Source organism: Mustela nivalis (genome assembly GCF_964662115.1).
Source record: "Mustela nivalis genome assembly, chromosome: 16".
NCBI classification, from domain to species: Eukaryota; Metazoa; Chordata; class Mammalia; order Carnivora; family Mustelidae; genus Mustela; species Mustela nivalis.
In genome coordinates, this window is record NC_139035.1 from 26,420,997 (window position 1) to 26,441,171 (window position 20,175).

The 20,175-nt window shown below is 45.1% G+C and overlaps 1 protein-coding gene across 2 annotated transcripts in view; it reads left to right on the top strand.

Annotated features, from left to right (window-relative positions):
• Positions 1–4,048: 4,048 nt before the first annotated feature.
• TNR (tenascin R) overlaps positions 4,049–20,175 on the top strand; it is a 396,460-nt gene continuing 380,333 nt past the window's right edge. For both annotated transcript variants that reach the window (XM_082703940.1, XM_082703939.1), the window contains exon 1: positions 4,049–4,508. The gene's annotated coding sequence lies outside the window, so the exon portion shown is untranslated. The remainder of the gene's footprint in view (positions 4,509–20,175) is intronic.

Genomic DNA, 20,175 nt, shown 5'->3' on the forward strand with positions numbered 1-20,175 from the left:
CTTGTGGCACACAGTAGGAAAAAGATCTTCCCACTTACTCCATTAACACATTGGGCAGATCCTAGTTCTTCAATGGGTTGCCAAGACCTTGGGATCACCCAACTGCCCCACTTTCTTCTCCACTTCAGGTAAATGCCCTACCACCTCACCCCCCCCTTGCAGGAAAAAGCTCTTTTTTATAGGATTTTCCTGTCTATCTGTGCTCTTAAAACTTCTTGGGACACACTTCCTAATGTTCCCTTCCCCAGCCAGTGCCTGGCTGAAACTCTAGCCTTTCTGTCTGTATGGAAGTCAGCCAACACTCCAGGACTCTTTCCAGACATCACCCCCATTGTGCAGTGAGGTCACCAAAGCCTGCTGAGTCAGGCTGGGACTGATCCCAAGCCCAACCCTAGCTGTAGGAAGACAGGGACTTCTCTATCTCCTTGTGAGGTAAGCTTTGGAGCTACATTACATTCATGGTCATCTTTTTTTTTCTTCTTTCTTTCTTTCTTTTTTTTTTTTTAAGAGTTCCTCCCCCTACCTCCCAGAAAATGAAGTCCAAATCATGAACTTGTCCTTTGCAAACAAATCCCTCAGCCATTAGGTCAATGCAATTCTACATTATCTGAGCTGGAAGGAATGGAATGGACAACTGGACAAGTTATTTACTCCAACCACTGAACCAATGTTTAAATCTCCCCACAATGTCCTAAGAAGTAGTCATCCTTCCTGAGTTGGGGCACTTTTAGAAAGTCCTCATTATCAGGAAACTCTGTTGGCATCTGTTCCTCTCTTCCCTTTCCATTCTCTGTGGGTCCTGGAGGGAACGCCTAATTCTAGACCATCACTTTAGGAGTCTGGAAATTAGTCCTCGAGGCAGCTTCTTCAGATGAATATTTGCTTCCTGATTTGTGAGCTCTGAGACATGCATCCCTAGTCCCCACGTGGTCAAGGGCTATGCTGTAGGAGGGGGTACAAAGTTCTGTGGGAGTCTGTGGGACATTGTCCAAAAACTCTAGTCCTCTTTTCTACAACAGTGGGACTCTGACTGGTTTGAGCTCTTTCTTTGTTTAGGGGAGCCAAATACTGCCAGGGTTGCTGTGCCTATAGGGCTCCCAACCTATAGGTCATCACGGTTGGGCCATCTACCTACAGAATGTGGCAGTGAATGGTCTTTTAAAATTCAGTGTGAGGGTGCACAGCTCATACTTCTGCCCAGGGAAGGGTAGAGTCACAGGAAGCCCACGTGAAGTGCCCAGAGTCCTCACCTCTGCTATAGGGAAAAGATTTGGGGTAAGAAAGAAAAACAAGGTCATTTGCCTCCCAAATAGTGTCTCTTAACTGGAAGAAGCTTTGTCCAATACACTCTACTCTTTCCCTCAACCTAGGAGACTTAGTGAACCTTAGAAGAGCCCCTGGTATATTGTCAGATGCCTCCTGAAAGGCAATCCATGTCTTAGCTTTAAGAAGTTTACATCCTTACAGGAGGAAAGCGCAATAACATATCATTCTATCTCACCAGGGCTTGGGAAACAGACTTTGGGAAGGTAGAGAGGCCAGAGTCAGAAATTATGTAGGAGGGATGGGTTGGGAAACAGGAAGACTTGCTCAGGACAAGTTACATGAAACATTCTGCCATTCTGAATTTCTCTTGTTTTTGTACTGACTGCTGCCTTCTTGTGGCCTTCTTATCTAACAGATCACACTTCCAGCTCTCTGCAGAAGCCACATAAGAACTCAGTTACTGCATGCATTTTATTGAAACGCCCTCTGAAATCATGTGTGCACTTCCAGGGATGAGAGAAGAGAATGTGATGCTTCACAAACAAGATGGCTTTAGTGTTAAATACATGTGCATTTAATTTGGGTTCTGTACTTAACTAGGTGTGTGACCTTGTTCAAGCCACTTAACTTCTGAGCCTCAGTTTTCCCATTTATAAATAGAAGTTAACTTCTGAGCCTCAGTTTTTGCATTTATAAATAGAAGTTCCACATGATGTTCTCTCTCACCTCCAAGTTTGCACATGCTGTGGCTTCTACTTAATTCTCTCCCCCACTCTTTGCTGAGATAATTTTTCATTCTTCAGGCCTCAGCTAAGACACCCCACTCCTCAGGAAGTACCGTACCCTCATCCTCAAAAATCAGGTTTGCTGTTTTCTCTGTGTGCTCATTTATTCCATTGTATTCGACCATATCTCAACACTTAGACACCTTGAACTGAATGGTCTTTCTTGTTCCCCTCTCCCACTTGGAGGAGCTGGAAACACTATGAGAACAGGAACTCTGGCTTGTTAACACTCAAATCCCATCTTTGTCCTGCTCCATTCACTTTTGATCTAAGATAGTCAGGAAAGAGTGAGCCACCTTAGGTAAGGAATTCACAATTCTGAAAGTCTGAAGAAAATGTCAACAGCTCGCCGAGTGCTTATTAGCTGAGTGCGTTGCAACTCAGCTCATCAGACTGCTAGCTGCAGCCCAGGACTGTGTTTGGGACTCGGCGATGATCTCTTTTTGGTACAGAAATCGAGCGAAATGGATCCTCTGAACTGATTTTAAAGCCCAGTAGTTCCCAACTTCATGAGATTTACAGCCAGTTTTGTATATGTGAAACTACCCAAAACACGAGGGGAATTAGTTTTCTTAGAGAATTCTCATCAGTAATAGCAATTTCCACAGTTTGTTTGGCACCCGTGGTTGTAAATAATTTACTTTAAAAACTCAGCGGCATATAAATTTATTACAACAATCTAGACACTTTATCATAAGCAAAATAATGATAGCTAGGGTTCTTTCTTCTATTTATTTCAGATGCTGTCATGTCTGAAGTGCATATTCATTTTACATAGAGGTTAATATCCTAAGCTCTGTGGTCAGATGGCCTGCATTTCAGCACCCCCTCTGCTGGTCACTAACTGTGTGATCTTGAGCAAAACATTCTATCTCTCTGTGCCTCAGTTTCCTGGTCTATAAAGCTATAGTAATAGCATCTGCATTCTAGGCTTATTACATATATTAACTGAGCTAACACATATAAGAGCTTATAACAGTGCCTGATACCTGCTAACTACTTCATAAATGCTAACCATCATTATTTGTTAGGTATAAATTAAACATAAAAAAGTGTTTTGATAGGACAGCCTTTAAATTCCTGCCAATTCTGCGGTTCTGTGTCTCTAAACCATTCCAATCCCTCAGCGCTTCTATTCAGTAGGGAGGGGGCAGCATTACCCACATTTTCCAAATAGTGAAATTGAGCCATAAAGAAACAAAATATCCAGTAAGTGAGTGGCAAGCTGAAACTGGAATGTAACTTTGTAGATGTAGGTACTAGGACTCTTTTCAGGAGGTTCTGAGACTATACACTTAAAAAGCAGTGTAAGACATCCCTCAGGAGCCTCTGAGAAATGGCCCCTTAATGGCTCTTCTCTGCCACAGTTCCCTACAGACACTCAAAGAGGTCGCTTCTCTCTCCATCTCAGAGATACCCCAGGCCGAGGCTTCCCATATATTTTTCCTACCAGCTTTCAAAAAAGCCATATTAGGGCATCAAACGAGGTGGTGATACTTTCTCGTTTCCCTGTGTTCACTGGCCCCTTTCAGCACTCCAGTTCTGGGTTGTTGTAAGTATTAACAGAGTTCCCCCAGCTGCTGACCCTGACTCCTCAAAGGGTGTCATTCTGTCAGGATCTGAAAGCACTTGAGACCACCCCCCCCCCACACACACAACTCATCATTCAAAAAACATTCTCTCCCCAACCACTTCCCATACCCCGCTCCACACTTTACTTCTGTAATTGCGGACAAAGAATCTGCAAATCTCCTGCCTTCTCCCTTCTTCCTCTTCCTCTGCCTCCCTCTCTCTTCCTATCTGGGTTGGCCAGAAGGAAGACTCTGCTGTGCAGGACCCTATCTGTGCAGAAGCAGCCCCCAGGAGTTTGTGAGTAGGGGGATTGCTCCTGTGTCTGAAACTGGACTGTTTAAAAGGACTCAGGATGCTTTTCTTTTTTGTCCACTAGGGGGCCGCTTGTAGGGGGATGGAAAAAACGAAGGCTTAAAAAAAATATATATCATGCTGCTGAAATTTCAGCAAGAGGGGAAAAGAGAGAGCGCGTGAGAGAGAGACAGCAAAGCAGTCCCAGGCTTCCTTGTCTCTCACGTCAGAGGCAGGAACCTACTGTGCTAGGGCTGTTGGCTCAACACGCAGAGACCGAGAAAGGCACAGACACCGAGAACGAGAGAAGAGGGGTCCCCCCGACCCAAGGATTTACCACCAGTGGAGTAAAGCCACCTGACTTTTTAATCTTATTTTTGTTGCCTCCTCTTTCTCCTTTCACTCTAGCCCTGTCAGCTTGGGTTTCGTTTCTTTCCTGGAGCCTCCTCTCTTCCTCCCAGAAAAGGAGGAAGGGAAGAAAAGGGAGAGAGGTGGGTTCTCTAGGTGAGCGCATCAGCTGCTTCCAGCCCGCACAGACAAGAATTCTCTTCGCAGGAAGCTCCTTTCGCTCCCCTGCCGCCCACCCTCAGCCGGGTAAGTTCAGCGCACTTGCTCCTTCGATTTCCTCGCTAGCGTGATTTCAGCACCACGGAGAGCTATGAGATGCATTTTTGGTTCCCGTGTGTCCCTGTGTGTTGCTGCAAGGCGCTTGGCACGAAGGTTACATCTATCTTTTCGCTGCCATTGAAGCCGGGTTTTGTGTAGGGAAAAGAGAGGCGCAAAACTGTGTCTACCGAATTAAAGGGGGCCGTGGACTCTGGCCTTCAAGGGTGTGTGTGTGCGTGCGTGTGTGCTGTTGCATAAGATAGGTGAGGTCTGAGCTAAATTGCCAGTGGGTTTCTGCTAGTCTCTGTGTAGAGCTGTTCTTTTCCTATGTAGATAAGAGGAAGGGTTTGGGGAATTAGCCATGCACCTTCTTTAACTCTTTCCGGACAAACCATGGAGGGAAAGTGCCGCAAAGGAAGCCTGAGGGGGTTGGGAGTGGGGCTAGAGTTAAAAGTTATGCTCCTCTGTGAGAGCTTGGAAGAGGTGGCTTTTTAAATGTCAGCTGCCCCAGGATCTCTGGGTTCTTGCTGTGGAGAAAGCCCAGTCTGACCTTTTACTTTTTCTCCTGGTGGGAATCTGTGGCAAGTGGGCAGGTGCAACAGGTAAGCAGCCAGTTGGGGTGATTTGGGGGACTGTGATCCCCCTGACTTCATGGTGGTAGGAAAGTGTCAGTGTCTTGAGCTTTACAGAGGTTGGCCAATGTGGATTATACTACATTTACAAGAAGGCAAGACGTGATCCCTACTTTTTTTGTTGTTGTTGTTTTTGGTCATGTTTGATTATGTGTGGTTGGAAAGAGGACAAAGTCTATTCTGCCCTGTTGTATGCCAGTGAAAGACAGCTCAGGAGAAAGGCTTGTCTCCATATGTCTGGGAAAGCAGAAGTGAACCTGGACTGATCCTGAACTCAAAAAGGGCTTGGGGTAGTGCTGTGTTCTCCAGCACTGACAGATTCCACAGATGGACTCATCATTGCTTTAACTTCATGCCTACTTTTTTTTTTTTTGAAAGGTACTGTTCTGTCTCTTCTGCTTCCTGCCCCTCAGAAATATGTTCAATCAATTCCCTGCAACTACCTTGGCTTTGCCTCAGTGACATTATCTGCCTGTACCCCCCTGCCCTTCAGTCTCACTCACAACTGCTTGGGTGGGGTCATTCAACAAGTGGTATTGGGGACTTCCTTCAAGCATCCATGTTTCTCTGAAGCCAGCAGCCCAAGAGAATTATAAAGAGATGAAATTTCTGATAAGAGTAACCTTATTATTTAAACTTCTGCTCACTTTCTTGAAGAGGAGAGTCAGAATGGGTGTTTTCACTCCTTCCGGTCCCCAGTGAACTTTAAGGTGGCGACTCTGTCTTTTTATTTAATTCAGCATTCTGGGCCCCTCCTCCAAACTGAACAAAATACTCTCTGCTTCTGGTTGGGGAGCCTTCTGGGTTAGAAACATATCCCTAGTGAAATGGCACTATTGTTGGCTTCTTTTCTTCCTTCCTTTCTTTCTTTCTTTCTTTCTTTCTTTCTTTCTTTCTTCTTCTTCTTCTTCTTTTTTTTTTTTTTAACTATGCTTGCCATTGAATCCAGAAACCCTGGCATTTCCCTAGAATGGCCGGAAGTGTAATGCAGTGAGCAAAATAGTGAAATCAGAGGTTTTAATGGTAGGGAAAGAGATTTGAAACAGACAAAGCCAGAGCATCAGAAACCAACACTGACTCATTGAAATTTCAACTCTCCCAACTCCTCCCATCCTTGAAATCTTCCAGTTTCAGCGAGAAAGGAGATAGATTTCTGCATGACATATCCCTGATAGTTTAGAAGAAATTCCTGCCCTTGCCGTGGACCCTATCCAAAGCCACCATTTATTACTGAAGTCACCATACTTCGTGGTCATTATCTCATTAATGTCCTTAAATTCTCTCTGAAAGAAGTGCTCAGTGTCATTACTGGGCCCATTTAATAAATGGGGAGGCATAGGCATTTAAAGTGCTAGGCTAGAGGGTAGCAAAAGTGGAAAGGAAATAGAACTTCTGGTCTCCTAATATTTCATCACCTGTGAAATGCAGAAATGCTCATGTGAGGGAGAGCAGGATGTATTGCTCCCCAGTGGACAGATTTGCAACTGAGACCTTTTAGTGAACTCAGTGTAGAGCAGTGGCTTCTCCCTGGTGAAGAAAGAGAATCAAGAGAATCTCAAGGTGTTTCTAGCCTTAGGTTCTCAACCAAGAAGATGGCTGGGAGCCAGATGAAGACCTCTTTGGGCTTACTATAAAAAACAAGAACTCCCATCTGGTGACCTCTAGGCTGAACTGAGATCAGGCATCTGATTTCCACATTAACTTTGTCCTAGAAATCCCAGTTAAGGGCATCCTTCCAGGGCACGTTGCCATGGATATTTTGGTTTTAGGTATTTGATGACTTTTCTCTCCTCTGAACCTTCTCTGGGAGCAGCTGCATTGAGTACTCTGTGGCTCAAAATGTGGGAGAATGACTAGGGAACAGAGGAGGGTCGAGAACTGAGCACCTGCAGAAACCCTAAGAGAGGAGTGGGAGACTGGACACAAGCCCTCCCCACAAACAAAACCTCAGCTCCCTTGGCAGCCCTAGCCTTCACCTCTGGCAAGCATTTTGGAAAGAAAACCACTGTCTTCTCAAGTCTAGTCCTCACTCATGAAGCAGGGGACACTCTTCTGGGTTGCCTCTGGGATCTGGGGGAGATGAGATACGTCAAGAAAGGTGAAGGGGAAGAAGAAGTTGGCATCCTGCCCTATTCTCCACAACTCTTTTGTCTGGAAAGTGCCACTGTTACATTTAAAAAAAAATTCAGATACAGTTTGCATAGAATAAAATGTATTGATCTTAAGTATTCGTATTAGTAAGTTTTGGTGACTTCATACACCCATTTAGCCACTATCCCAAACACAATATGTAAGATTTCCCTCAATCTTTCCCTCCCCCATCACTTTCTGACTTCTCTCACCATGGCTTTCACTGTTACTTTTTGCACTGGAAATATATTTCTTAATGTGTTATTTAATAGATGTGTCATGTAGACTATAGTAGAGTTTCAAGAGAACATTTAAGAGGTCTGAGGTTATTGTTATTGGGTGGCTAAAGGAGTGGGGTAGGGGTGTAGCCCTCATCCAAGTTTATGGTCATAGGGTTGGGAAGTCACAAGGCCATTTCAAGTGTATGAGTGAGTGTATGTGTGTGTGTGTGTGCACATGTGCAAGGCACAATCAAAACCACATAGGAAATAGGGAAGCCCTTGCTGGTCTCTACCTCTGAATTGACCTATTATTTGATGGTACAGTGCATGGAGTTGATGTTAAAATTTCTATTAAAAACTTGGAATTGAGCATTCAGGTGGCTGGTCATGAGTCATCTCATCTGGGCTCCAGGAGGGTGAGGTGAGGAAAGAGGACCTGTGTGAACTTACTAGGAAGAGTGATAAGGAAAGGTCATTGCAATAGTGCTTACACTGTGAAATTCAGCCCCATCCACAAAGGTCTTGGCTAAGGAGATTGCTGTTCCTCCTTATTCAAGAGTGGCTTTAGAACCAAGGTCTCTGGGGCAACTCAGGTACCATGATATCCTTATAGCTTCATTTAGAGATTTCCATTCCAGTCCCATCCTTGTTTTTCTTTAGCAGTTTTTTAAAAGAAGATTTTATTTATTTATTTCAGAGAGGGAGAGAGAGAGAGAGATAGAGCAAGAGAGAGCACAAGCATGAGCAAGGGGAAGGGCAGAGGGAAAATCAGACTCCCTACTGAGCAAGAGGCCTGACTCAGGGATCCATCCCAAGACCCTGAGATCAGGACCTGAGCTGAAGGCAGATGTACCCCTGAGCCACCCAAGTACCCCTCCCATCTCTGGTTGTAGGCCAGATTGGAGAGTCTCTTCTATTTTATCATGGAGAAGCAATGAAGTTATCATGAAATTTTGATGCCTTTGATGGGAAAAAATACACATACACACCCCCTACATAATTAGCCTTGTCACTTTGGCTGTTCAATTTTTTCCCATTTTGTATCTGTAGATGCTCTATGTTCAGGGAATGTTGGATGGAGATGAGGCATTTTGTGTGCAATTTGAGCAGGAGGTCCTCAACTAAGAGATTAGACTTTTTGGCAGTTAATCAGGGACTTTGGCCAGCCTCAAAATTTGTCTAAGTAGGTCATAGAACTGTTTACGTGGTTAGTGGACAAACATACATATTTCCTTCCTTCACTCAGAGACTCTACTGAGCACCTTCTTCCCAAACTCTGCTTTATGGGATTGCCTGCCTCAGAGAATGCATCCAGCCATCTCATTCATGGGAAGTCTCCTTCCTGAGCTGGCTTTCCCAGCCAGGAGCCCACAGCGTGGAGTGTAGGGTGCTAAGCCACTGGGCTGCCGCAAGTCAGAAGAGAGTCGATTTAGTAATGTCTAGGTAGAAGTTGTGCAGAAATTCAAAATCTGAATGATTTCCACAAAGCCAATTCTAGTAGATGATTTAGGAGAAGTGTAGAGACATGGCTTTGCCTTGTTAACTGCAGGCTGTGTTAAAAAAAGATCAGATGAGATTCCCCACCTAAATGGAACTTCATCTTAAGGACAAGTTCAGTGGGAAGGGGAAATTGGAATAGGTTCTAAAAAGTTATTTCCAATGGTATATATGGATCACTACATCTTTACCTTGAAATATGCCTTTGGACTAGACCTGTATTGATCTATTTAGAACACAGCAAGTAACCAGTATGTCAGTTGGCAAAGGGAGTTTAAACAGTTTTACCCTCTTCTTTTTCCCTTTTTTTCTTCCTTGTGATAAAGTATACATGATGTAAAACTTACCAATTTAGCCATTTTTGAGTTCAGTTCAGTGACATCAAGTACATTTACACTGCTGTGCATAATTCTGATGCAAAAGACGGGAAAGACCCGGAAGTGTGTTGATAAAGGTGAGGGCTATGGCTCCTGCTATCTCCCAGTATCTCCTTGGGGTAAGACTTCACTACCGTCCATCTCCAGAATGTCTCTATCTTCCCCAACTGAAACTCTATACCCATTGAACATTACTCTCCATCATGCCTCCCTTCCCTCCAGCCCCTGGTAACCACCACTCTATTTCTGTCTTCATGAATTGGATGTGGTACCTCCTATAAGTGGAATTATGCCATATTTGTCCTTATGTAACTGGCTTATAGCACTCATCATGAGGTCTTCAGCGTCCATGTATGTTGTAACATGTGTCAGGACCTTATTCCTTTTTTTTTTTTTTTAAGGCTGAATAACATTCCATTGTATGTATATACCACATTTTGTTTATCCATTTATCTATTGTTTATCCATGTCCATTGATGGACATTTGGGTTGCTTACTCCTCTGCTTCTTTAATTCTGGTCAATTGACTCTGCTTTACTCTCCAACAAAGTGGGAAAGAGCTGTCTCGTCATAGCTCCCATTAGGGTTGAAATTCTTCCCTTTCCCCTATGAGAACCACACAGGTGGTTTTCTGGAGGCAAATCAAGAAGGATAAGAAGGGGGTTGGTGCCTTCCCCCCACCCCTGCCCTTTTCAGCTGGGTGTGATTCATGTACTCTGGCCCTCACTGTTAAGTGTACAACAGATGCAGTTCAAGTAGACCAGGACCCTCCACTCTGCTCTATTTCCCCGCTGAAGGCACCAGTCTTACCCCAGGGAGATACTGGGAGGTAGGGGGAGACAGAGTCTTCATGCTGTGGACACATTTCTGGGTCCTTTCCAATTTATGCATTAGAAGGTGAGACTCCATGATGGGAGGAATTCTAGGGTCAAGGACGTATAAGCCGATAGACTCATTACAGTTTTCTGAAGGATCTTAGTTTTGATCTTCTAAGGTACCCCTGTCCTGAGAACAGGGCACTTCCAAACTCACCCCCACTTGGATCTTACAATCACACCTTATGCTTTACCTGTAGATGATTTAATAAAAGGTTGTTACCAGGATTCATGAGGAGCTCCTGGTTCTTTCAGCCTGGATGTGTCTTTTTCATACTATATGGTTATAAAAGGGACTAAGAAAGAAAATCCTCGAACACTGATCCAGGGACAGTATCAACCCAGAATGGCTAATATTGGACAACAGCTTAGCAATTTCTCTGGGCTGAATTTGGTCTTTGATTTTAGTTCACCTAAAATATATATTTCTGGGCCCTGGCAACTTGTATCTTTCTATTGCCTAATGAGAACACCAGCCAACATGGAGTGAGTGCTTTCTACATGCTTCTGCCAAGTGCATGGCACAGAGAAGACCCTTAATAAATGTTTGCTGTTATTGCTAACAATAAATACTTTAAACATTTTGTATCACTTTGTGGCTAAAACACTGCAACATATGCTGTTATCCCCATTTTACAAACACGAAAACCGAGGCATTGTGATTTGTTCAACTTTTTACAGCTAAGTAGTGATAAGACTGGTTCAAAGTCTGTGCCTTAACCACTTTCTTATGTTGCCTTTATCATTCCTTTGGCTATTAACAATTGCTAAACTTTTTTTTATATACACAGTGCAGTTTTAATGAGGCAAAAACAGGGCTATTCCCATACGCTTCTCCCCCTATTGCTGATCTTTATATGTAAAAAATCTAGGTGCCTTTCCACTTAGCTGATTCTATTAGGGCTGAAAGAGCCCAGCACAGGGCCTGAGATACAGCAAAGCTCAATAAATCTTTCTCATTTGCTGTTGGTTCTGCTCAGCTGGAGTCTAGGTATTCCTACATTTGTTTCTCTGGTCAAATAATAACACCACCACCATAACAATACTAGTAACACTTGCTATTTATGGAATGTTCACAACAGGCCAGGCATTCTACCAGGCCAAACGATATAGTATCTTACTTCATTCTCACAATAATGGGAGAAAATAACTTCGTTTAACAGAGGTCACCATGTGAAGGGCTCTGTGCTAGCTGCTGTATGTATCTTTATTTAATCCTTACAACAACCCATGGGAAAGGTGGGCAAGGAAAACCTCCAGCCAAATGAGAAAAGGAGACCTTGGTCATGGCACAACTGGGCTTGAAATAGCGGACAGAAAAACAGATGGAGGGCAACAAATCTAAATTCAGAGAGGCTGAATAACTTGCCCGAGGACACACAGCTAGATGGTGTCAAGACTGGTTTTGAACTCAGTCTTTTTGAAATAGAGCCCAAGTGCTTCCACTGTTTTCTGCAGCTTTGGTTTTAGCCCTACTCTCCTCTTCTGGGATGTGCGTGCTTCAAGTAAGGCCTGGGGAGTTATGACCAGGAAACTTGGCTTCAAATTCCTGTTTCGCCATGTCTGAACTTGTGCCCTTGGGCCATTACTTAACCCTTCTTAAACTGAATTCCTCATCAGGAACCTCTTTATTATCCTCCCCACACCAACCAACCAACAAACAAACAAGCACACACCTATAGAATCCATCAGATCGTCTTTAAAGAGTTCTTATGAAAATTAAATGGCACAGAAGTACCATGTCGAGGACAGTGCCTCGCGCGGTCAGTGAATGGTTGAACCACTTGCAAATTCCTGAGGCCTGGGGCTTGGGTGCAGCCTGGGGTGCTTGTGTTTTAACAGGCTAACAATTATCTGGGCTGACCTGGATTTTACATTCTCAAGTGCTAATGGTCTGGGCTGGCCCATGTTTTATATCACCTTGATTTTAAGAGCATGTGTTGGCTATTTTTTCTTCTCCTGCTTCAGTACCAAGAGCTTGGCAGGCTGATATTTTAAAATATCTGAAAGCTGCCTTTTGCCAATTAATTGCCTGGAAATTGTACTGGATCAAAATTAATTTCAGCTTTAAGGAGAGACTGGATTTTTGAGCCACATTCTGCACTCAGCTGGGGGACCACGAACCTTTGGATTCTTCTTCCCTTGCCTTTCCCTCCCTCCAGATGCTTCTGCCAGTCTGAGTTTTATTTATGAAACATTTTCCCTTCCCTTATAATTCTGTTTTCCATAAGAAGAACATCTAACAGCCACCTCCTGACTGGGCTAGAGTAATTGTTTGAATTTTTTGACGGTGTGCAATTTCAAAGGCTTGAGTTTATATAGATTACCTTGAATTTATCTCCCCAAGTGCATCAGGAGAGAAGCCGCCTCCTGTCTCGTGAAGTATTGTAAACCCCGTAACCACTGAGCGCCGGCATCTGCGTGGACAGTCTGTTTATCTAAATGGATTTCTGTCAAACAGATACCTTAATAAACCTGGTTTTGTCAGCCTCTCCAGCCTATACCCAGGTTGGCCGTGGGGCCCTGGCCGAGGGGCATGTTCGGGGAAGAGATTGGCCCACAGCCCTCTTGCCCCTCCACCCGGCCAGCTGTGAGCCGGGAGGTAGGTGCAGAGAGGGCAAGGGCCGGGAGCTCGGCCAGCAGACGCGTAAGGCCCGGAATACCAGATGAGAGCCCCGCACAAGGTCAAGTCCGAAAGGGCAGAGGCCACGCTGTCAATAAAGGGGCTGTCTCCCTCACCGTGACCTAGCGTGTGCCATGGGGAGCTGGAACTTATAAACCCAGCCATAAAGCCTCCCGTTCAAAGCCGTATATATTTATAGAGATATAAATGAAGTTTAATGCTGGTGAAACTCACTATAAAAGCAAAAGACTTCATCTGTATCTATACGTCAGGAGCAGAGCAGTTCAGGGCCTGCCGCCTTTCGCCCCCTGAGCTCAGTGGTGTGCACACGCCGCTCACTCCCCAGGGGCCCAGCTGCGGGGCCAGCAGAGGCGGGAGAAGCAGGTCTGCGCACCTGCAAGCCAGGCCCCCAGCAACTGGCGCCTTCCCCTTATCTCTGAGGGCTGTTTAAAAGCAGCGAGAAAAAAGAGAGAAAGGAAAAAGCACTGCCAAAATCAAGCGGCTTCAAACAGTCAGGAGTCTGGCTTTTAAATAAAACAATTTGAGGAAGGTTGGCTTTTCATCCACCTTGGAAGCTGCCAGATTCTGCTCCTCGGAGCTCCAGGTGGGATGCCGCGATGAGACTGCAAAGCCCGCGCTGACCCGCCCCTACCTGGCCTGTGCCACATTTCCCACCCCCACTCTGCCTGTCCTGCCACCCGTTACCGTCCACGCGGGGCTGGCAGAAATGTTCAGTGAAACCCTGACAAACAAGCCTTTGAATCCTGGCTTTGCCGTGTACTGACTGTGTGGCTTTGGGGAAGTCACTTGACTTCTCTGAGCCTTTCTTTCCTCCCCCACGAAATACAGTAAACAGTTCCTACCTCTCTGAATCACTGCGTGGATTAAATGAGATGCCATTATGTAGATGAAGGCCCATAATCCCATAATGGCCACAGAAAGTCTTCAGTCCCTACAGTTTTCTCCTGATGGAAGTGTCCATGGCAGAAAAGGTGACTTTTGAGGGTAGAGATCAGGGTCACCTGGCTACTTGGAAGTATATTCTCCCCAGGGGCATCGCCTGAAACTGGCCACAGGAACACGTACATTGGGAAGACCAGCAGGGACTGGCACCCTCCCCTCTTTTCTTTTCTTTTTTCTTTTTTTTAATTAAATTAATTTATTTTCAGCATAACAGTATTCATTGTTTTTGCACCACACCCAGTGCTCCACGCAATTGTGCCCTCTATAATACCCACCACGTGGTTCTCCCAACCTCCCACCCCCCACCCCTTCAAAACTCTCAGATTGTTTTTCAGAGTCCATAGTCTCTCAGGATTCACCTCCCCTTCCAATTTCCCCCAACTCCCTTCCCACCCTCCCCTCTTTTCATCTCGCTGCTCTTCCTGGTCTTTCGCAGGCCTCTGGGCCAGAGCGCCCACTGCAGGCACTCAGAGGAAGGATGACTGCGATCGCCTCTACAGTGGGACCTGTCCCTGTCCCTGTCCCTATAACTGACTCTAGGAAAAGCTCAGAGGCAGGAAGGCTGCTGACCTGGGCGTGTAGTTCCCTGGGGAGCATCTTTGGACTTCTAGGGGGGCCTTTCCAGACTTAACCCTCAGGAGGTCAGCAAAATCATGCCCACGGCGTAGGTTTCCCTCCTGGGTCAGCCTCCATCCAAAGGAGGGACCCAGTGGAATATTCTGGAGGAAAGGGAAGGGTGCTGTTGATCTGGACCCTGATCTGTGCCAAGTGGGGGTGGGGAGGAGACCACTATCTGTCCATCTGTTATTAAAAACGGTCTGAGGCACCGTGCACAAGTTATTAAATGCAGAGGAGGAGTGTGCCGTATGCTCCTCCCACCCCCGCCCCTTTTCCATTTGTATTTTATCAGCTTAATTTAGTGAAAATGAAAGACTCAGGCAGCCATCCTTGGAGACTGGGAGGGAAAAAAAAAAAAAAAAAGAAAAGAAAAGAAAGCCACCAGACGAGGACTGGAGTGCCTTCCTTGGCAGCATCCTCCCTCGGACCCCACAGGGTCCCTCCCCAGCCCTCTGCAGCCTCTCTTCTCTGTGGCGGTAGCCCAGGAGACAGTGAGCGGTACAGAGCGCTGTCGCGCGCGCGCGCTCTCTTCCTGTGGGCCCCTGGAGACGACATTTGACAGGTCAGGGATCCCACCTGACATCCCCAGCTCTGCCCCAGTGGGGAAACCGGGAGGAGACCCGGCTCCTGCTCCTTGAAATGTTTGCCCTTTTCCTTTGACGTTCTTAAGGTCAAATGTTGTGCAAGGGATTATTAGCCCATGGCAAAAGGCTGCTAGGAAGGGAAAGAGCCTTTTCATTTCTGAAGTTTTGCGCCTCACCCTGGAGCAGCCACCTGAGCAGACCCTGCCAGCGAAGAGGTAGGAGTTGTGGGAAGTGGTTATTCAAGATGTGCTTCTAGAATGTTTGAGATCTCCTGGATTCATCAATCACCAACTGGATCCAAAAATAGATCCATGACTACTTTTCAGTAGTGTAATAATTGCTAACACCTACATGATTAAAACTATTGCCAGGCAATGATTAAAACCTTAATAAATTTGTACAGTCACCTTTTAAAAAAATATTTTATCTATTTATTTGACAGAGAAAGACACAATGAGAGAGGGAACAAAGCAAGGGTAGTGAGAGAGGGAGAAGCAGGCTTCCTGCCAAGCAGGGAACCCAATGTGGGGCTCCATCCCAGGACCCTGGGATCATAACCTGAGCGGAAGGCAGAACCTTAATGACTGAGCCACCCAGGCACCCCATACAGTTGGCTTTTGAGTGAGGTACGATTATTATCCCCATTTTACAGATGGAAAAATGAAGGTGCAGAGAGATTACTTAATTTTCCTGGAGGTGTACAATAAGTAGCAGAGCTAGGATTTGAACCCAAGAACTCTGTGCACTTAATTACCGTGCTGTCCTGAGCATCAGTCAGAAACCACACCCAGGTTCTCTATTGCCAGAGAGAGAGAGAAAGAGCTGCACAAAACTGGAGAATCCTAGTCCTCACAAACTTGTCTGAATCACAAAGGTTGGTTTAAAAATAAGACCAAAGCAGTCATTATTTCTCTTGGGGGCTCAGTGTTGTCATTCTTTCACTCCCCCTCCTTTGGGGAGTCATTCTGTTTTTTCAACAAAGCCTCCTCTAACTCCTTCAGGATGAGAAAAGAATCCAGCTTCAAGGCAAGTGAGTTTTCTTAAATGCATTTTCCTTCATCCAATCTCACGAGGTGGGGAAGGTGGTGTCAATTCTCATCTATCCACAAAAGTCTCATTCACTTTGTGGTTTATCCACTTTGGGGATTATCTGGGCCACAGTTGTAACTTCCCATTCACTTGTGGGCTACTTCTTTTAACTCTGCTCTGCCATCATGCAAGATGAGACTCCTGTAAGGGATTCTTGAATGATTGGTCCAGCTAGGAGGAGCATGGCAGGCAGATTAGTTCTTGTTGAAATTTCTCGTCCAGCTGTCAAGATGTAAATGGCACACCGGTGGTGGTCAGGACCACCGATGATGGTAGGAGAGATGGGTAGTGTTGGCTGGGGGCCTTGGGCAGCTGGATGTAGCCCTGCTATGTCTCCGCTCGGTAGTCAGAGATGGGGATGGTGGCAGAATGGCGGCCGAAGGAGCAGCTGGGCTGTGCAGTGGCTTAGAGTCTTTCCAACCCCCAAGATGTACCAGAGAGTGTGGCCGACCGAGCCCAAAGGCAGGTTCATCCTGGAGCAGAAGCGCTGGGGACTGAGGAGGCTGGGGCAGCCCGGTGCAGGCTTGGTTAGAGGTTGGTGTTTCGTTCTTGCACAGAGGCTGGGCCAGGAACTTGTGGGAGAGCACATATCCTAGCTCTGGGTCAGGGCTGAGACTCTATCCCAAGCTTGGGCCAACCATCCAGAGGCAGGAAGACACAGAGCTGGAGAGAAGGGCTTCAGCTCTGAAGACAGTGGACTTGAGCTTAGGTCCAGCTGGGGTCGCTCAATCTCTCAGAGCCTCTACTTCCTTGACTCTAAGAAAAGGATGATAACACCTCTTAGGAATTTCGTGAAAATTGACATCTATTGGGCTCTATTGACATCTATTGACATCTATAAGGCGACATTTATTGGTCTCCTGGCACTTTATAAGTATTCAATAAATGTTGACTACGTTTTCCCAGTAGCAATAACATCTTACATTGTTGTTGTGTTTCATAATTTTCATAATATGATTATATATTATTATATTTAGTCAACAAAATGACTCTTATTAATTACTCCCATTTTATACATGGGGAAATTACTGTAGTTTGAGTGGCTTGTCTAATGTAGCACAGGTGGTAAGTGACAGAATTGAGATCACAAATCTTGAAGTTTGGGATTTAATCATTTTATAGTCCTCTCCATTGTGCTGTGATTGGACTGGTAATTGAAATCACAAAGATCAAGAAGGTTCTCTGTCCTGTGTATCTGGACAAAATCATTTCCCATGGGCTCTACAGCATGTCATGGAAATTGGACAGGGCTTGGGGTATCTCTCAAAGGCTGTGGCATCAGGTTTTTAAGTCCTTTCATTTCTACAGTGTGTTCGGAGATGGCTGCCTCAGTAGATTAATGCTTAATGCTATGACAGCCAAGTTTCCTGTGGGCCAGATAGTCTTGGCTTTCCTGCCTCCCCAGGCAACGATCTTGGGAACCTGAGTCCCTCATCGCAGCACTACACAGGGACAAGCTTCTACCCTGTCCTACCACTAGAAGAAGAACATAGAGCCCATGCCCACCAAGCAAGTGATGTCAAATGCTACCTTCACAAGGAAGCTTGCCCTAATAATCTTATCTAAAATAGCTCCCCTTGACTCTAAAAGTGAAGGCAACAGAAACAAACATAAACAAGTGGGACTCTAAGAAGCTGAGAAACTTTGCACAGCAAAGGAAACCATCAACAAAATGAAATGGCAGCCTATGGAGTGGGATAAAATAATTGCAAACCCTATATACAATAAGGGGTTAATATCCAAAATATGCAGGAACCCATACAACTCAATAGCAAAAAAAAAAAAAAAAAAAAAAAAATAGAAAAGAAAGAAGAAAGAAAGGAAAATTCCAATTAAAAATGGGCAAAGGACCTAAGCAGACATTTTTCCAAAGAATACATACAGATGGCCAACAAACACATGAAAAGATGCTCAACATCATTCAGCATCAGGGAAATGCAAATCAAAACTACAAGGAGGTATCGCCCCACACCTGTTATAATGGCCATCATCAAAAAGATAAGAGGTAGTAAGTGCTGGTGAGGATGTGGAGAAAAGGGAGACTTATGCACTGTTGGTGGGAACATATCCTGGTGTAGCCACCATGGAAAACAGTATGAAGGTCCCTCCCCTCAAAGAATTAAAAATAGAATTGCCATATAACCCAGCTATTCCACTTTTGGGTATGTATCTAAAGGAAATGAAATCAGTATCTTAAAGCGATCGCCGCGCTCCCATATTCACAGCAGCGTTATTCACAGTACCCAAGGTATAGAAACAATCTGAGTGTCCACTGATGATGAAAGAATGAAGATGTTGTGAAATACACACCCCCACACCCACAGGAATATTATTCAGCCTTAGAAAAGAAGAAAATCCTGTCATTTGTGACAACATGGATGAAACTGAAGGGCATTATGTTAAGTGAAATAAGCCAGACAGAGAAAGAGAAATAGTGCATGGTATCACTTATTTATGAAATAGTAAAAAAAAAAAAAAAAAAGCTGAACTCCCAGAAACAGGAAGTAGCAAAGTGGTTGCCAAGGGCTGGGAGGTGGAGGAACTAGGAAGAGGTTAAAAAATAAATAAACAAAATAGCTTTCCTTGTTACTCTACCATTTTGTTTCTATTTATTACATCTATCCCCAGCCAACATATTTGATTTTTTTCTTGCTGTTGGTCTCCTTCCAACAGAATGTAAACTCTGTGAGAATAAGAACTTCGTCTTACTCAACATTTAGATTCCTAGCCTGGACCGCTGTGTTTAGTAAATTGGTTAAATGAATGAACGAATGGGCCCTCATCCAGTACTTCTGTTTCTGGTTTGTGGTTTTTTTTTTTTTTTTTTTTGTTAATTTAAAAATGTTTTTTAAAGATCTTATTTACTTACTTGAAAGAGACAGAGACAGAGAGCGAGTGAGAGAGAGCATGAGTGGGGCTGGGGTGGGGAGAGGGAGAAGCAGACTCCTCGCTGAGCAAGGAGCCCATAGTGGGCTCCATCCCAGGATCCCGGGACCATGATCTGAGCCAGAGGCAGACACTTAAAGGACTGAGCCACCCAGGATTTTCTGTTTTAACAAGTCGCTACTAAACCCGACTCCGAGCCAGGCTTTTTGTTAACGGCTGCAGCTGAAAGAGGCATAGCTCCCTGTCTTGGAGGACATTCCAATCTGGTCAGGCTGGAGGGGAAGCCATGAAGGTCGGTAACTACCTCAGAACAGAATGAAGCGTTAATGTCTAGGAACAGCTGCAGGGGGAAGGGGACGGGCAGGAGGACTGCTTGGGGTACCCCATTAACCAGAGAAGGGACAGCGTATGCAAAGTCTGAGAGTCACAGGAAGGGCACGTTGGAAGGTAACCGAGAGATGGAACGTAGCAGGAACACAGGGTCACTGGATACTTATTCTGCCTAGTTGGGGGACGAAACCTTGCTGCCCTACTCATCAGACAATTACAGGCCCAGCCGAACCAAATTTTATTTGCCACTGAGATATTCTTTTTTTTTTTTAAGATTTTATTTATTTATTTGAAACAGTGAGAGAGAGAGGGAGTACAAGCAGGGGGAGCGGCAGGGAAAGGGAGAAGCAGGCTGTCACTGAGCAGACAGCTGGATGCGGGGTTCGATCCCGGGATCCTGGGATCATGACCTGAGCTGAAGGCAGATGTTTAAATGACTGAGCCACCCCTGTGCCCCGTGAGATATTCTTTTATATTAAACATATCTTTTACTACAAGCTAAGTCAGACAGTGATGGGGGGGGGACTTGGAGGTAGGTGCATGGGGCCATTACACCCTCCGTCTCTGACAGAATTGGGGGATGCAGTTCTGCTCTCATTTTCAAAACCTGTGGCCAGGTTCTCAGCCACCCATGCTGCTTTCTCCACTTCCTCCTATAGAAATGACACTACTCCGATCGCTAATACAGAGGTTAAAGGCGAGATTGTTTAGTGAGAATGAGGAATAGAGAATGAAAAAAAGAAAAACCCTGTGCCCAGAAACCTTGAATGCTCATTCTGTTTCCTTTAACTGTGGCTTGTTTAAGAAAATGGTCTGCTCTGTTTCTTCGA